The sequence below is a fragment of the Myodes glareolus genome, chromosome 4 (genome assembly GCF_982192425.1).
Source record: "Myodes glareolus chromosome 4, mMyoGla1.1, whole genome shotgun sequence".
Classification (NCBI taxonomy): domain Eukaryota; kingdom Metazoa; phylum Chordata; class Mammalia; order Rodentia; family Cricetidae; genus Myodes; species Myodes glareolus.
Window position 1 is genome coordinate 94,174,274 of NC_142029.1, and position 14,048 is coordinate 94,188,321.

At 43.1% G+C, this 14,048-nt stretch overlaps 1 protein-coding gene across 1 annotated transcript in view; it reads left to right on the forward strand.

Moving 5' to 3' along the window:
* The window catches only part of Barx2 (BARX homeobox 2), a 66,564-nt gene that overhangs the window by 37,683 nt on the left and 14,833 nt on the right, over positions 1–14,048 (forward strand). The window lies entirely within an intron of this gene.

The following is a 14,048-nucleotide window of genomic DNA, read 5'->3' on the forward strand; positions in this document are numbered from 1 at the left end:
TTAACTTTTTTTTTGTACTTGTGTTCCTGAAGCACTTATTATATCATTACCAGTTTAAAAAGTAAATTTCACTTATTAAAGGAAATCTCAAGCAATATACATTCTCACGTAGTCAGTGGGCAGAAAGCTCATGGAAAAAGAGAAAATTCCTGAGTATCTGGCTGCAAACCTGAATTCATTGCCTATGTGTGTGTGCTGGCTCAGTTTTCTGGCTTTGGTCACAGAGTCGTTATTTCTATGTTAGATGGATTTTAGAATGCCATTATTTAACCCCAAGCTGTTCCCTGGTTAAGACAATTCTTTGTCCCATTCTTACCTGAACTGGAACCTGAGCACCATGGTTCTCCTCAACGATGAAGAACCTCTCCACATTGTTGCCCCCTTTATCTTTTAGAAACCCGTGGGCTTTTGGTAGCTTTTCTGTATGTAGGAATACACACATCTATTTTGGGGGGCACATATTTCTGTGTTTCTCTACTCTGAAATCTATTATTGCCTTTTGTGGAGCAATTGTCATCTAGAAGAAATTAAATGCATCCTTTGACTGTCTTTTTGTTTTGTTTTGTTTTTTGGGAATCAGGTACCATGTTAGAAAAACCCTGAAAGCCTTGAGACAAGGTATGACCAGTCTTAAGCAATGGAAGCTAACGTTTGTCATAGCTGTTGAACACACTTTGGAGGTCTTAACCATGTCCAAAGGCACACTTAATGTTTAGGGAATGTAAGTAAGTGTCAGAGAGGAGAGCTCCTGGTGAGCTGTGGTCTGGAATTTTGTAAAGTGGTATTATATAATTAGAAGAAGATGGCTACTAACCAAAGAGTTTATGTTCAAATCCCCGACACATGCCCTAGTCACTGGATGGTGTTTATGAGGAGGAGGGGATGAAATACACATGGTGGAACTCATGAACTTTCCTTCCTCCTTTTTGTTCTATGACCATTGCCCTTAGATTAGAGGTGTTGTTTAAACAATATGAAGTTGGTTGAATGGCTTGTTGGACTTCCTTTCTTTCGGTGAGATCGGCCCTTCGAGAGTCTGTTATTATCACTATCCTTTTCTAGTGATCAGACAATGCCAGTATCAGCACTTCTGTGTTGTCAGCCAATCAGAAGCTTACCCTTTCTTCCTGCGCCTCTTCCTACATACGCATTGATCTTAAGGAAAAAGTTCTAAGCAGAATGTCATACACTTGCTGGTAACGTATGAGATAATTAGCTATGACACTCTAGCCCATGAGCTTCTGATAAATAGATTACACGAAGCAGACTAAGGGGCGGCATACTCAGCATTCGGTGGCCCTTGTCCACAAAGGCTGTCTAGTGAGATGAGCAGTCGTCTCCTCCAGAGGTCTGAGCGCTGGTGCCTGAGTTCGGACGCGGACTCTCTGTGTGGCTGTGTTCAGTGCTTGCCGCCGCCTTAGAAAACAATAGCTTCATGTTTTGTTTCCAGTGTGTCATTAGGTATAAAGCACAGGGCCCTCAAAGTCTTAATTGTGCAAGTGGAGAATTATGCAGATAGAGTCATTTGCCTCCAGTAGTTAATCAGGATCACCTATGGGGATATCAGATAAGCAAACAGCTTATCACCTCACTTCCTGTGAGCCAAGTAGAGCTGGAAAAGTTTATCTGCATGTATTACTATTCATGCTCTTTGGATGCTTGTTTAATTCAGTTAGTGTTTGTTTAGCTGATATCCTATGAGAAACATAATAGAAGGGCAGGTAGCAATATAAAGCAAAGAGTTCAAATCAGACTGAGAAGTATAGAAAGACTCTTGTTTCTCAATGTGATGTACTAATAAGACCACTGCATTTTGGTACCAAAAAAAGTCATAAAATCATCAGCATCCCTATTTACAGATGAGGAAATTTCAGAGAGACCTCACTGTGGTTGGAAGACTGAGTAAACTGAACAGAGTTTCTTCAAAGGATGAATCTTAATGTATAAGATTTGGTTCAGTGTAGGGTAAGCCCAGAGCCATTTTGCTGAGGGGAGAAACTGGCCTCGGTCCTGTTTGGGTACCATGATGTGCGCTATTGCTGCTGATGGTGTTGTGACGTCTTGTTACTATTATGTCAGTGGGATGCACGCCTCCAGGAGTAGGCCTCAGACGTGAGTGAGTCCTTATGTGACACACAGTTTTCACGGCTAGGACACCCTGACTTGAGTAAGAGAGGAATGCTTTCATTCTTTCTGCTGACATCCTGTCAGTGGGGTCTGCAGAGATGGCACAGTGGCCAAGAATGTTTGCGACTCTCACAGAGGACCCACGTTCAGTTCCCAGCCCATACGAGAAGCTCACAACTTCTTGTAACTCCAGCTGCAGGGGATCCCGCACCCTCTTCTGGCTGCTATGGTCACCCACATATGTGTGCCTACATACAAATAAAAGTAAAATAAATTTTGAAAAGATCCCGCCATTACACAGGACTTTTCCTTTCTTCCTTACCTCACACTTGAGATGTTTTTGCAACTGTTTGCCTCCTGAGCACAAGCTGCCTAACTTAATAAGATGCTTGAGAGGAAAACTACCCACAGAGATCATAGGACTGGGTGTATGACGTCAAAATATTCCGATGGAAATGTCCCAGTACTGCTCATCACATCATGGGAACTGTTCTGATCCCTAGCGATCTTTTCGAACCCTTTCGAGACAAGGGTTTGGTGGAGAGTATCCTGTCTTAGTGACTTGTTCCAGAGGGCTTCTCACTGGCCTTTACTCTGTGGAACCGGTTTCAACATAGGAGCTTCTTCGGAGTGCGCTTGAGTAAGGCGCAAGTCCCTTATCTTCTATTTTCTTGACTGCTATGTCTGTGCGCTTTCTTCTTTGTAGTTTTAATGGCATTCGGCAAATTTGTATGCTTTTGTGCAAGCATATCTTACATTTCTACTTGTTCCTTCTTAGCTGTTTGCTATTTGTGTTGGAATCTCAGTCAAATGCACCTTTCTGACCTCAATTAAGTCTGTTCTTTCAGGAAAATCTGCACCCCCCCCATTGTTTGCTTGGACCCTCCTGCTGCACACTTTGATGCTGACAGAATTAAGGGTTTCCTTCTAGTAACTATACAGGTGCTGTCCACACGAGCTCCAGACCCTAACTGGAAGCCACTAAACAGGAGACATGGGAGAGCGGCTGGAGGATGAGACATTAGAGCTGTTATTTCCTAGCCAGTGTGGGCATCTGCAAAATAGGAAGCTTCAGTTGGGCCTGCTAACTGGGTGCTTGGGAAAAAAAAGTGAGAACTTTTTTGGAACAATTCTTCATTGAGTCTCATACTTATTATCCAGTGTTGCCCTATGACGTACTTGGAGAAAAGTGTTGCTGCCATTTTAAAAAGAGAAAGTAGAAGCTGTGAAGATGATTTAACCAAAGCCCCAGAGCCCCGTGGGTCAGAGCTACTTTTCCTGACCTTAATCTCTTGACTCTTGTAAAATCGGTTCAATGGGAGTCCAAGTTCCACAAAGATAAGCCTTTTGATTTTGTCTTCTGATACAGGAATTTGCAAGTTGATGAGAAGCAGATGGGTAATAAATTATTTTGTAACTTAAGGTTTGAATTAAGTAAGGGTGAACAAGGACACAAACGAAAGGTGTGGGTACACGAAAGTAGGAGTGATTAATTCTGTCTTTGGTAATAAACAACAGCTGTTCTGGGCAGTCAGTGCTGCCCTGCGAGGAGGGAAGGAGAGCAGGTGTGGCTGTGCATAGACTCTAGGTGGCTGTGGGGGAGAGGAAAGACCAGGCCCTGGCAGAGGGAGCTGAGGACGGCTGAGGACCCACAGTGGCGGGGTGGGGTGGGGCAACCTGCGTGTTCACAGCGCAGAAAGGTCCAGAAATCCATCCTCTTGGGTGTCTTCATTGATCTCAGCTTCCAGTATAGCCTGATATTTTGTGGATATCTGCAGAGCTGATAACATCACAGGTCGAATGTGACAAGACTGAGCTTGCATGCATAACGAACCGGGAGGGTGATGCAACCAGCCTCCCAGGGTTTCTCTGAGTCTCTGCTTCCTTCCCAGATGTTTTTCCACATCTCCTTGACTCCTCCAGTGCGCTTTCTGCTTTTTGTTTCGAACCTTTATGAATCTTCTTCAGGGTTTTTGCTTGCTTACTTGCTTTAGAACCACGTAGATGGTTATTCCATACTCTGCACTGTGGCCATTTCATGTGGGTTTTTAAATAAATTTCTTCTATGTTCCAAATTCATCTACACTTACCTCATTAAAAGCCTACACCTCCTTTTAATGAGGGAGTTAACAGCTAAGAAATTTTGTTGGCTTTTGAGTCGGCTTCTCGAAAAGGCTTCTTTTTTCTTCAGCCACGCAAAGCTGTGACCCGGGAGTCCAGCCTATTTCGTTTACTGTTCTGGCCTGGAAACCTAGTGTGTCATGGAGTTAAAGGGCCATCCAGCACCTCCTTGTATATCCCCTCATGCAACACTTACAGCCACTGAACTTCATGTCCAGTTTGTTCACCCTCAGCTCACTCGCCACAAAGTCATTTGAACAACGTTGTACTTGTTTTCCTGCGCTTCACTTGTTTTCCTGTGCTTCATGGACGCTCGCTGACTTTGGTTTTGTCTGCTGGGTCCTGAAATTCACCTTTCCTTCCCCATTACCTTGACAAGGGCTGTGTCTTCGAATGCTCAGGCTGGTCAATGAATTGTTTTTTTGTGTGTGTTTGTATGTGTGTGAGTGTGTGTATGTGTGTGTGTGTGTATGTTTGTGTGTATATATGTGTGTGTTTGTGGATATGAGTGTGTGTATGTATGTTTGTGTGTGTATGTGTATGAGTGTGTTTTTGTGTATATATGTGTGTTTGTGTGTGCATGTGTGTGTGTGTGTGTGTGTGTGTGAGTGTGTTTGTGTGTATGTGTGTGTATGATGAAATCCAGGGCTTCTTGCTTGCTAAGCAAGTAATTTGCCGTTGAGCTACTTTTCTACCTCTGTTATTTTTTTCCCTATAGATATGCAAAATCAACTGTTTCTGGACTCCTGGTGGTTTTAGAAGACTTTCTGGCCAGCTTACACTGATGTCTTTGCTCTCTGGTTGTGGTCAGTCCCAGCACAGGGCTGCCAAGGCCTTTGAAGTCTTTCACTGGGTAGAGAGAAGCTACTTGACTCTGGGTTGCTGGGTTTGTTTTTTTTTTTTTTTTTTTGCATTGCATTGCATTGCATTTGAATACACAGAGGGCAAGGGGATATGCCCATGGCTCCTTAATAAGTTTGCCTTTTCTTTTCTTACTTTTGATACTGAGGTTTGAACCCGTGTGTCCTAGGCAAGTGCAAGTGCTTGACCACGAAGCTATCTGCCTAACTCTGAAGCAGTTGACAGCTGTCTGACTATACTTCCCAGGCTAACCAGGCCTTGAACCTGCAATCTCCCTATCTCAATCTCCTGACTAATTGGGATTATAGGCCTGCACCACCAAGCTAAACTTAAGTCTGCTTTTTTTCATAAGAAAAATCAACCACGTCAGAGTCTCTTTTCATCGAACCCAGGCTCTAGCTGTGGCCACCACATAGGGGTTTTATACAAGAAAAATAAAGTGAAATGAGTCTGCTTAAAAAAAATAAAAGTGTTATTAATGAGAGAAAAAAAAGAGAAAGATTAACCTGTTGCCCACGGGGAGCTTCCCATATCTTAATTCATTTAATTATCACAATCACATAAGGGAAGAGATGGTATTTGTTTGATTTTATAGATAATGACATTAAAACTAAGGAATATTTGACCTCTGCTCCAGATCACTCTGAGAGTCGGAAGTAGAGGCCCTATCTTCCCAGTACCCTCCCCCACAATTTACCAGCCAGTTGGGAGAAATGAGATCCTATTGGAATTATTCGATGTGAGTGATTATATGATCCCCTCCACCCCCCAAGGAACTCAGCTGTACCATCCTGTCTCAGGTGAACCGAGCACACCTACCTCTTTGTCTTTGTGTGTGCTACTTAGGTTGCTCTGAAGCTTTCTACACATATGTAGGTCACACATTCCTGGGATATAAATGAGTCAATCAGCAGCTCAGAGATTCTTATTCATTCTGACCTTTGACCCTTCCTGTGTCAGCCATAAATGTGGGTGTGGAGAGGCAGTTTGGGAACTGTATGTTGAAAAAAATGAAAGAGAAGCCCAAAGGAGATTTGTGGAAGGTTCTACTGTCTGGGCTTTCCATCCGATAGTACAAGTACAGCCTTGGCTAAAGGTGAGATAGGAACTGGCAATCCTGGATGGTGTCCATGCCTGACGTTGGCATGTGCACGCGTGTGAGCTCACATACAGTATGTGGAATCAGGAAACACTGTCGTCCTTCAGTAATCACGGACACTGGTTCTAGGTCACTCTGCTCCTGTGGATATGAAAACACAGGGATGGAGAGAGTCCTTGTCTAAAAAGGCATAATTTCTCTTGGATGATGAAAGCCTTTCCAGATGATTTTAATACCTGACATAATGGAAGCACTGTGGAAGTGGTTGTTACACTTAATTGTTTAGGAAATAATGACAAAAAGTGTTCACGTTCAGTACAGACTTGATTTTTTTTTTTTAAAATATTTTCAACCTGTGTTTGGGTAAACTCATGGATGTGGAATTCATGAGTCCAGATTATGACTGCTCTATTTAGCTCATCTCCTCTAACTGTTGGGATGTCGGTCAACCACTAAGATACTCAGGTTTTAAAATCCAAAGGCAGAGTCTTAGAAAGACCAAACATTTGGCAAGGGAAGTCTTTCTAGATACGGCACACACACAGTTCTGTTCTTCCTACGGGAAAACACTGTTTAAGTTGGAGGAAAAATCTGTTAGAGAATGCATCGAGCGTGGTCACGTTTACACGCCTTTTGTCAACTGAAAGTGAATTTGTTGAAGTGGGGTGTCCGGGCAGTTCCAGTCACCACTCCCTCTCAGGCTGATAACTGCCTGAGTTTCACAAGTGCTTGTGAGCGAGCGATCCAGGCTAGCCTGGCAGCTGTCTTCAATCAACATTCTTCGCGATAATTTCTAGGAATTATGCATTAATTTGTAAATTCCCCACCCCCTCCACACTTTTAGGTAAAATGTAGGCACATTGACCAAGCCATCTTGGCCCTTTGATGGGACTATGAAATGTTGATGCACCTGGCTTATGAAACTGAAGCTCTGAGCAGAGTTATTTTGATGAAAATCGGGTCGTACAAGAAAAGACAGGAGCAGCTGACTCGCGCATACTTTGCCTCCCTTTGCTGTGTATGGATTTACCCTTCAAGAGACTCAGGGCTTTGATGCGCACACACTGCCCACCAGCTCTTATCCCAGTCATGCTGGTCCCTTCTAAACCTTAGAGATACACACCAAGTACTCATGACCCTGAGTTCACTGCTGCTCTATTTGTCACGGTAGTGGTCTTCCGTCAGTGTGTGTGTGCCCAACCTCAGAAGTGCTCTCGGGGGGGGGGGGGGGGGAAGCTGGATATAATTTTTGTCACTGAATTTGCATTAGGATATTCAGTTAAGATTCTTGATGCTATAGATTTGGGTGATTCTGATGTTCCTTAAAGTACTGTGCCCCACCAGAAAAGAGAGAGAGAGAGAGAGAGAGAGAGAGAGAGAGAGAGAGAGAGAGAGAGAGAGATTTTAAAGGTTTCCCTAAATTAACCTATGAGTGTGTGTGTGTGTGTGTGTGTGTGTGTATGTGTGTGTGTTGTTTCTTAAAAGAGATCAACAAGTTGATGGTAAAGTTTAATTAGACAAATAATTAATGACAACAGTCAAGAGATTTATGAACAGAATAAAGGAGAACTTGTTCTATCTGATAATAAAATATGCTAAGACACATTTTAAAGTTGAAGTGAATTTGTTGTTGTTTGAGACAGGGTCTCTCTGCCTTAGGACTTGTTACGCCGGGATGGCCTTGAACTCGTAGAGATCTACCGACTTCTGCTGTCAGAGTGCCAGGAGTATGCCATCATGTCTAGTAATAGTCAAAGTGAAATTACTCAGTAGAACAGACTTCAGAATCAAACTGGGCATATACAAAATATTAACCAACCATCTCTAGGGCCTTAAGTGGTACACTGTATGTGTAGAATTACATTCAAAGACAGTAGAAGTCTGTTTTATGCTTGGCATGGAGCCAGACATAGTGATACATACAAAGCCCTTGGGTTCATAGGTAGCCTGGGCTGCATAGCAAGAGATCTCATGTTGAAAAAAAGCCTTGGATAGGAAGAGCTTATAAACTTTCCGTGGATATTCTATAGTACACCTCTTAGTTAATACCCTTTCCAGAATTATCTCTTTGTAGACTCCACTTTTATCTAAGTTGCAGATTCCCAACACCCTCTAAAGTGTGTTCCCCACTCTTGTCCCCGCTTAGCCTTCCCTTCTTCCCTCCCCTATCTTGTATTCTGTGTGACTCCTGTCTAGAGGACACCTTGGGAAGGTCAGTTCCTTCCCCAGTCTGGAAGATTTTCTAGGAAGCAAGAGTCCCAGGATTCTGGTTATGGGAATTCCCTTGCAGGCTCCCAGAATTCTGATGAACAAAAATTCTCAACTTATTTTGGGGGTCATTTGCTAAACCTTAAACCTGGCATTTTAAACTGTTGAAAAGCCCGGTATTATGGTGTTAGAATTGTTCCAAAGGAACTGACACCTCACATTTCTGAGTTCGCGCACATCACTAGATTTGGTACACATGTGTTTGCATGCACACAGCAGCATGTCTGCATTTATCTTAGAGACTTGGTGTCACAAACAGTGAGGGGTGTCTTCTACCTTGTAGGCTCCTGAATTGATTTGAATTTCTTTTAAAATCATGTGTGCTCATTTGTGATAAAAACAAAATGGTTAAGCTACTCCTAACAGCCAGGTACAGTGGTGTACACACATAATCCCAAATTGGAAGATGGAGGCAGAGGATGATGGTTATCTCCAGCTACATAGAGACTTTAAAGGTTGATTGCATGGGATATATGAGACTCTCTCTTGAAAAACAAAAGCAATAGCAACAACAACCAAATAAGCAAAAATTTATATTTTTGAATTTGAGCTTAGCCTTTAGTAGCCAAGATATTTCTGCAGCCCAAATAAAACTTCTTAAAAGATAGGCATGTTAGTTAGTGACAGAATGCTTGCCTAGCTTATGTGAGGCTCCAGCCTCAATTCCCAGAGCCCGTGGGCAGGGGGCAGACCCTATCTACAGATCCATGGCATCTTAATATAAATGTACGGAAGTGAAAGTTGCCTAAAACAAAACAAAACAAACAAACAAACAAACAAACAAAAACCTGAGCTGTTTTCCTTTTTTTTTTTTTAGTTTGTGTTCAGTAAAATTTCGTTACTATATGGATTTGAGTTCTGATGATAAGAAAAACTGTCATCACTCCTGTTGTCTTCAAATGCAAAGCCGTTTCATCACCCTCAGCTCCCTTGCACTGCGTTCCCTCTGTAGTCAGCACCACCCCGTTTCTACTTCTGGCAGTGCCTTCTTCAGCCACAGTCACGCAGTGTCCAGAGCATTAGGGATGGAACCAGGCAGCATTTAGCGCTTTACTTAGAACCCTGTGCTCTGTGCATCTGAAGTGTTCTCTTTTATTTCTGAGCACTATAGAGTATTCATTGTGAATTCTGGTTTATTTACCCTGCTCTAGCTAAGGGGCACTTGGCTTGTGTCTAGTGTTGGGCAATTGCTAATATGCTGTTGTAAGCATTGGCTTGTAGGTTTTGGGTGCTCTTCTCACTTGGATCAACACCTAGGAACTTGCTTTGTTGGCTAACACAGAGTCTGTGTGTTTGACTTTGGAAGAAACTGAAGATTCAGCAGTGTATCAGAGTCCAGCTGCTCCCTTCCTTGTCAGCCCTCGATTCTAGCAGCTTGTAAGAAGTTGTGAACATTTCTAGCCCTGTATGGTAACATTTCAGGTTATAGTTTGCATTTTCATAGGGACTAATCATCCTAATCACCTTTGATGGTATGTTTTCACATAAAACTTCAAATCTGTGTCTTTAAAAAGTATACTTAAAATATGTACAGTTGTCGCTGTGTAGCCCAGGCTGGCCTCGAATTTGCAAACTTCTTGACTCAGCCTCTCTGGTGTTGGGATTCCAGAGATTACGAGGGATTGTACCACACTTTGCCTAATTTTGGTCACTTTATTCATCCTTTTTAAATTGAAATCTTTAATATACTCTATATGCAAATCATTTATCAGTTGGTGATACCTATCCCCCTCCCCCACCCACACACACTCATCAATCTGTGGCATGCTTTTTCCTTTCCTTAAAAGTATCTTTTGCATGGCAAAAGCTAGAACACAAAGCAGCGCATGTCACTGTGAAATGTTCAAACAGGTGTGTCACTACACTTTGTTCTCAGGCATCCCCTTCCTCCATCACACTCTCCCATCCCCCGGACTCCCCGCTTCCTGGCCCTCTTTCTCTCCCCACAGTCTCCACTTCTGGGTCAACATATTCCACTACTCTTTTCAAAATCTCTTAAGATCTCTTTTGCCTCTTTCTATTCCTCCTCTCTTTTCCTCCCTCTTCCTCTCTCCCCTTGCACCACACACGTGCATGCGCCATACGTATACACACACACACACACACATACACACACACACACACTATTTAAATCTAGATTCCACATACGAAAAAACATGCTGTATATGAGAGATTTAATTTTGACGAAGATCAACTTTCTTTCCGTTTTAAAAATGCATTGTATTTTTGTGTCACTACTAAGAATTCTCAGCCTACTCCAAAGCCATGAGACTTTTCTGTGTGTTTGAGAATCTATGGTTGATTTTGAGTAAACTTTTAAATAATTCAGGAAGCATGGGTTTTCTCCCGCCCCAAGGCTGTTGTCTTTTTCACTGTAGAAAAAAAAATCCTTTATTTTTTTCACACTTAGTGAAATTTATTCTAAAGGAAAGAAAATAATCCAGCCTAGAACGCAAGTGTCTTCCAGCGTGAAGAAAATGTTCTGTAGATGCTTGATGTGATGAAGAGTCCCTTTTGCCGGAAAGGACACCCAGTTTGCTTTCCAATAGTGTCCCAAAACCAAACATAGTTTATACTCTAGTTCTCGTGGCCCAGCTCCTTAGAAGCTCAGGAAAGACTGAAAATATAGCACACTTTAGAATGAGAATGGAAATGAAGGCTCATGTAACTGAATTCTGCCTTTTTTAAGCTTACAAAAATAACACAAGTATGTGGCAGAGTGTACACGCAGCATAAGTGTCGTCTGGGTCCTGGAACACCACGGGGGCTGGCATCTCTCCCTCCTCATGACCTCAGACGTTGGTACGCCCATGGGCTCAGTCCTTGGCTCTCTTACTTTCTTCTTCTACTCACTCTCTGGGTGATCTCACTCAGGTCGTGGCTGGAAATGCCACATACACTTCATGAGTCAAAGTTCGTCCAGCCTCCGGCTTCCCCGAACTCCAGACTGCTTTACCCAACTGCCTCCTCGACACACCAGAGATGGCCAGCAGCTACTTGTCTATCACAGGAGTCTTGGCTTCCCCACTCACCCTCTTTGCCTAGACTTTCCCGCTGAGGTGAAGTTCAGTGCCGTTCCTCCATTTGCTAAGACAAAAGAGCCTGGATGTCGCCTGAAGCTGTCCACCGGACCCTTTCACACCATCAGTGAAATATTCCCAGTATTGGGTTGTACCATGGTCACAAATGTTGCCTCTAGGGTGGTGGTTCTCAACCTTCCTAATGCTGTGACCCTTTAATACGATTCCTTACGTTGTGGTGACCCCCAACCATATGATTATTTTCATTGTCACTTCATAACTGTAAATCTGCAACTGTTAAGAATTGTGATGTAAATAAATACCTTATATGCAGGGTATCTGATATGTGATCCTTGTGAAGGGGTCGACCCTCAAAGAGGTCATGAGCCATAGGTTGAGAACTGCTGCCCTGTTACCTGGGATTTAGCCTCTACTCCTCAGTGGCTGTAGCTTCCTGACTGCTGAAGCCTGCTCTCCACAGTAGCCACAAAGCATTAATGACGAGGCCAGATCATGTCCTTGCCCAGTCAGACTCTCATGGATGGCTTGTCATCATTCTTAGTCACATCTCCATGGCCTGATCCCAGCAGGTCTCTCTGAACTTTTCTGTTCTTCTTACTTCTGCCCGTTTAGTAGTCTTTGAGTCAAACCTTGTTCCCCTGACTCAAGGTTTGCGCCTGCTGGTTCCATGCCCTGGTGCTCAACGCCGTATCTTCTCCAGACTCCAGCGCACTGAGATGCTCCTATCCTCCGAAAGGCCACCACTCCTCAGAGGCCTTCCCTGACTCCTTTCCCAAGGACCCTCCTTCCCTACCTGCGCTGCCTGTCTTCTTGCTTCGCTGTATCTGCCTTTGTGGAGTTCACCACTACCTGTGGGTCTATTGCTTGCTTTCTGCTCACCTCCTCTACCAAGATGTAAACACCATGAAGGTGGAACTTTGATTGATTCATAGCTGTAACTCCGGCTTTTGAACAGGTGTGGCCCCTAGTCCATGCTCAGAGACTATTCTGGGAAAATCTCATACTCGATGAGATCAATACCAGTAGATTTCTTCCTATTCTATTTTACTCCCTCCTTTCCCGTGGAGGTTGCTATTGTTATTCATGAGGGAAATTGCTTTTCGGTTTTAAAAAAAATGCATTTGTAACAGTGGTCAGACAGCTTTTCTGATGACACAAATCTTACACTTTATCTTTCTCACTTAATAATGCGTTTGGATGATTAGTTTATCCATCCCTCTATGTATTTATCAGATTATACAGATAGCCCACACTACACATAGAACCAAGTTCCTTGTCTGTCAATAGGTCTGTGGACTGTGTCCCCTTTCCACTCCTAGTGGATATGTTGGCACTCACAACCTGGACAGTGGAGCTCATATGGAGTTTTCTGTTAGTGACTGGGTAGATGCTGACGGCGGGGCTGTAAAACGCTTTTTCTTCTTTCATATTCCCAGCAACTATATGTTAGTGCCTGCTATTCACATCTTTGTCAGCACAGCATATTGTGCCACTTTATCAAAAAAAAAAAGGTCAACTCCTTTACAAATGAGATCAGTAATAAAAACCTAGACTTGAAAGTAGACATTTTCCATTTCCTAGTTGGTAAACTCTTGAATTCATAGATCTGAAACTCGCTTCACAAAGAAAGGATAAAGTATGAAAGAAAGTATAGAAAGTGATTTGAGATGAGAAGCATTTGTCTTTGCAGAAGCCTCCAGAGACTTTCTTATGTAGAGTTGTTTCTGGTGTGTGCTGAGATATCAAATATCTGCTTACAGGATCTTGGTTTTCTTTCCATAAAGTACTATTTCTAGATGAATTTTTTCTTAAATTAACATTTATTATTCTCATATATCAGTGTGTGAGTGTGTGCAAGTGAGGCCAGAGGCCTAGAATCCCCCGGAACTAGAGGGACAGACAGGTGTGTTCTGCCTGTCAAAGGTGCTGGGAACCAAACTCAGTCCCTCGGGAAGAACAGAAGTGCTCTTACCCACTGAGCCATTCTTTCAGTCCTGATTTTTATTTTTTTTTCTTAAAACGAATTCACAACACAAAACCTCAAGTGTTGGAGTTGGCTTTAGGGTTCATGGAAGTTGTTGCACTGGGTGATTTATTGTTACTTAACAGCCTTGCGGTTTCTGCCGGGTTTCGCTAGAGCATACTCACAGAACAAGAACAGTTATCTGTTTTAATGACTCGGCCTGGCGTCCAGAACACAGGCAGAGGAATGAATACAAAGAGCAATGCCAAGTCGGAGGAGAGCCGGTTCACAGCAGCACCTGGGTGCTTCTGTGATGTAGTTGGTTTCAGCCCAGGACTAGTGTGAATGTTGGTTGACTCTCCTTGCTCTGCCCTTGTGGCTGCCAGCAGGGATGCACTGAAGTTCAAAGGGCAAATCCCAGTCTTCTCTGTTTTTATCAGCCGTCAAATGTGGGATGAGAGATTCTTGGGTGGCATCAGTATGTCAGAACTGAAGAGTTCTCTGAAGCTAGCTACTCTGATTATCTAGACGATGAAACAGGTCAGGGAGACAAAGTGAGATTCATAGG